Source organism: Anser brachyrhynchus, assembly GCF_964034855.1.
Source record: "Anser brachyrhynchus genome assembly, chromosome: 2".
NCBI lineage: Eukaryota > Metazoa > Chordata > Aves > Anseriformes > Anatidae > Anser > Anser brachyrhynchus.
In genome coordinates this window covers 110,844,822-110,849,592 of record NC_137695.1, presented here as the reverse complement: position 1 = coordinate 110,849,592, position 4,771 = coordinate 110,844,822, and the positions used below count along the sequence as shown (strand labels likewise).

Below are 4,771 nucleotides of genomic sequence, written 5' to 3'. Positions count from 1 at the left end.
CCGTGAGCAGGGAGTCAGCTTTCCCTGAGGGGCAGGGACACTGCAGCAGGGCATGTATTATACGTGGGCATGGATTATATAGAGGTGGTGCAATCACAGTGCCCATCCTTGGGAAGGGATCTTGCCTACTGAGAGGTGTTGGAGAAAAATCTGACCTGCGCATTGTAGGAGAATGTTCAAACATATTGTAGCCCTCCAAACTCCTCAGTGTTTCCTCAGTAGTGATGAGCTCACCAGGAAGGCTTCCATTAAAATGGATCGGGCCAACAGGTTGAAGTGCCAGGTTGCCATTTCTTATAAGTGGCAGGACAGCAAAGTCAGGGGATGAAATGCTCCCACAGGATTCCCCTTTGCAGTTGCTGCTGTCCTGTTTTGAGGATAAGATGCACAAGAAGATGCTCAGCTGTGTGTGTCTTGCTGTACAAGAAGAAATGCAAGACCCCAAGAGACCCCAGTGTTAATTCCTCCCTGGTCTTGGCCAGAAGGAGCAATGGAGATCCAGAAAAGATTGTTGCTTCTCATGGAGTGACAGAGAGCATTGCAAAGCCCGGGATGGCCATTGACAGTACGGTCAGTGTCAGAGGAAGGGAGGGATGTGTATATGAGAAGTGGGAGAGGGTTCTAGGGTAGGCATGGCTCATGCTAATAGCTTGCATTTTTGGTGGCCTGTGTGTTTTTGGTGAAATAGCCATAAAATTACTTGGTGCATTCCTAAGTGTCAAGTTAACTGGGCAAATTCCTGCCCAGTCATTGTCTCCTGCTGCCTGCATCTCCTTCCTGCACAGGGACAACACTAGAGGAGTTGTGCTTTGTCTTTGCAAATAAAACCTCTAATTGTAAGGCCCAGATGTGGATAAATCCTTGTCATCTCATGTCTGTACTGTAAGGGTCAAAAGCACTTTCCTGCCTCACAATGGGCAGGAAAATCACGTTTCCTAAAAGGTATTAATACATACTAAAATTGCTCAGGGTTAATTTGAAACAGGTATTCTCTTCCGAGTTGTGCTGTTCAAATCACTGCTATATCCCACACAAGAAATCATTGGGTCATGGGGCAATTACTTAAAAATAATCATAGAAACTTAGAATCACAATCACAGGATAACTGAGGCCAGAAGGCTCCTCTGGAGGTGATTTGGTCCAACTGCCCTGTTCAAAGCAGGGTCTGTTAGTTGGCAGGTTGCTTTGGGCCATGTCCAGTCAAATTCTGAGTGTGTCCACAGGTGGAGACTCCACAACCTCTATGTGCCACCTCTTCCAGTGTTAACTACATTTACAATTAAAAAAAAAAAAAAGACTTTTTTATGTTTAAATGGAATTTTCTGTATTAAAATTTGTGCCCATTGCCTCTTGTCCCATCACTGGACACTACTGAGAGAAGACTGGCTCTGCCTTCTTTACCCCTCCATCAGGTGTTTATATACATGCGTATAAGATCCCCCTGAGCCTTCTCTCCTCTAGGCTGAGCAGTCCCAGCTCTGTCACCCTCTCCTCATATGTCAGACCCTCCAGTCCCTTAATCACTTTTGGAGCCCTTTGCTAGACTCTATCCAGTGTATCCATGCCTCTTTTTTACTGGGGAGCCCAGAACTGGGCCCAGCACTCCAGGTGAGTCTCACCAGTACTAAGTAGGATCACCACCCTCCACCGGCTGGTGATGCTCTTCCTAATTGTGCTCCAGGATAGCACTGGCCTTCTTTTCCCTGAAAGCATGTTACTGGCTTATGTCCCCCTTCTTGTCAACCAGAACCCTCAGGACCTTTTCTGCAGAGCTGCTTTCCAGCTGGCTGGTCCCCAGTGGCAGGACTTGGCATTTCAAACCATCTTCTCAAAGGAAGGAGTCCATTGCACGGCTGTCCGTTACTTTCTCATGTGGCAGTGTGCACGGCCTTGACGGAACCAGACTCAACAAAGCTCTTATGCAAGAGAATGGGGAGCATGAAAACAATCCACCTCCTTTTAGCCTCCTACAACCTGTCACATAGTCTGGTCCTTCCTCCTGCATGCGCTTGGCCTGGGGGAGTTTAGTGAATCCATCACAAGCTGCCAAGGGTCGCTGACAGAGATGCTGGTAGGTGGCTTTGCATGGAGGAAGCTTTCCTCCTCTCCCTCTCTCCCTTCCTCCCATCACCTGGCAGCCAGAGAGCTGTGAGCCAGCCCCACTACCTGGGAAACCCCAAGTTAACCCATTTCACTGTTTTGTTGTTGTTGTTGTTGTTTTGTTTGTTTGTTTTTCACCTAGAGGTGGTTGGGTAAGAATTTACCTCAGCTTTTATTGAAGATTCAGTTAAACCCAGTCTTGCTCTGAGTTCTAAGACATAGGAGACTGAAAATCAGTCTGTGATGCTGGCTTGGGAGATGACACTGGATAAAAACTGCTCTCAGGCTTTAGGAGCTACACAGTAGGGGCTCTTTCAGAAGCTGTTTTCACTGGTTTGTATGTTTTAAAGTGGAGCATGAATAGTTTATGAACAGATACTTCTTATCCCTTAACCCTCTGTCCAGGAGATCTTCAGGCTCTTCCTTCCTTCTGACTCCCAAGCCCTGGGGCACTGAGGCACCCTCAGCCCTCTCCTGGGCAGACCCTACTGCAATTCTGCTCTGTAATTTCTGTCCCCATGCTCAACCCTACAAACTCCAGTTTACTGCCAGTCCCTGAGAAATTGTTACCATTCAGTAGAAGTTTTTAATAAATTCAGCCATGGCTGGCTACCTGCTTATGCTTTTCCTCTGGAAACCAAGCCAGGGAGACTGGCAGTTTACCATTGAGAAGCTCTTGCCAAATTCATGGTGTTTCTAACTTTGCTAGTGGTGACAATAGAAAATTGGATTTGGTAACTGAGGAAGTCCCTTCCACTGCTATATTCCAGATAAAATCTGCTAGAAAAAATTGAGACAAAAATCTGTGCCAAACATCTTCTGGTATTCCCATAACCTGCTTATGTTGGGGTTATAAATTCCTTTTGATTATCTGTTGTGAAAGGCTGCCAGTCATTTCAGGATAGCTTATGGCAGTCACTCAAATGGTTTACAATTAGCTCTAGGTATGTCTATACGTTTGAAAACAATAACATCTCTATTCTCATTCTCAAATGTAGCATCTTTTCAACTCACTGCAAATGGGACCTCCCTCTGGGTTAACAACGTGCACAGAAAGGTGAGTGCAAAGGGGAATGCAAAGGGGAATGAATTTTCCAGCTGCTTTAGTTTCATAGAAGTGATGACTAACTCAGAGTTATGGAATAAATCAATATTTTTTTTTTAAAGAAGTGAGCTATTTGAATTTTCTATTTAACTTTTGGTCTTTTTATTTCTTCATTAAGCCTTATTAGTCCTTTCTTAGTTAAATATATTGATGTTAGTTTTGCAAACAAGGCCAAATTGTGGCAGCTTATTTTTATCTTTTGTTCAAAGAGAGTGGGACAGGAATGAATCACAAATCATTTACATACTATATTAACACAAGATCGGGATATAAAATTGTGCGTTTCATTTTGCTGATCCATTTCAAAAGATCATTAAAATCAGTCCATTCCCTAATAAGCTCTAAAGCTGCACACGTGCCCAGGCTAAGCTCCCTCATATCTTGGCACCCTTTTCCTCCTTCAGTGGCAAGTAACAAAAAGAATAGCCACCACCTGTATGACTTCCCCTTACCCACTGGCCCAGGAGCCCCATTTAAGCTCAGGCCCTGGTGCCTGGTCCTTGCATGAGCTATGTTGCATGTGGGTATGGTGTGTCTGACCTTGTTGACTTACTCCTTGCCCTTGGACATGCCCTTGTGACAGGGAACATACCTGGTGGCCACGAGGCTTTTGGTTGAACTGGGAAATGGCCCTGGAGTCTGCTTGGGACCAGCCACTCATGCTGCTCCCTGACCCCCTGTGCTTGGCAATCTTGTCACACAGCCGTCAACTTCTGAGTGTGAGCAGGTCTTGTCTCTTTGGTTTCTCCTTCTGTGGCAGCATAATTATCTTTGTTGTCCTCTGTTTTTCTGGGTAGGTTACATCTTCTTGAAGAAGGAACAGCTACAGTTATATCCCATGCCCACGTATGTCCCTACATCAAAGGTTTACATAGCAGCAAAATGAGGTTTTTGTCTTTGCTCTCCACCCTTCCTAATAATTGCTCTCATCCAATTTGCCTGTTGTTGAGCAGTAAGTCAATGTTTTCCGAGAACTGTCCGAAATGACTCCAACATCCTTCCCCAAGTGGTAATAGCAAGTTTAGAGTCCATCATTGCTTTTATGCATGTTTTTTTTTTCCTCCAATGTGCATTACTCTGCATTTATTGGCACTGAATTTAATTTGCTATTTTATTGCCAAGTCACCCAGTATCGTGAGATCATTCCGTAAGTTGTGTTAGTTTATGACTATCTGGAAAAAAACTTGTATCATTTGGAAATGTAGTTCTTTCACTCTTCACATCTTTTCCATCTATGAGCCCTGAAAAACAGAGATCCCAGCTCAGATCCTCAAAGGATTGAGTTGTAACTTCTCTCTGGTGACAGCTGGCTTTCTATTCCACATTTTGTCTTCCTACCTTCTCACTGGTTGTGATCCTAGGGGAGATCTTCCCTCTCACATCATGACAATTTAATATATTTAGGAAAAGTGTTGACATTAAGTGGTCTTTGATAAGCTGGGAATACTCTGTCCCTGGGATCACCTTGGGAACACCCACTTCTTCCAAGATTTCTTTCAGTTTTGGTGGGTGTGAGGGTTTTTCTACCAATCTTCACTCTTTCTGACTATCATATTCGTTCATGTT

At 44.4% G+C, this 4,771-nt stretch overlaps 1 long non-coding RNA gene across 1 annotated transcript; it reads left to right on the top strand.

Moving 5' to 3' along the window:
- Positions 1-1,644: 1,644 nt before the first annotated feature.
- LOC308191198 lies at positions 1,645-4,327 on the top strand. The gene is made up of 3 exons (XR_013947796.1): positions 1,645-2,071; positions 3,099-3,157; positions 3,789-4,327. It is a non-coding gene; the product is annotated as an uncharacterized lncRNA (long non-coding RNA).
- The last annotated feature ends 444 nt before the right edge of the window (positions 4,328-4,771 follow it).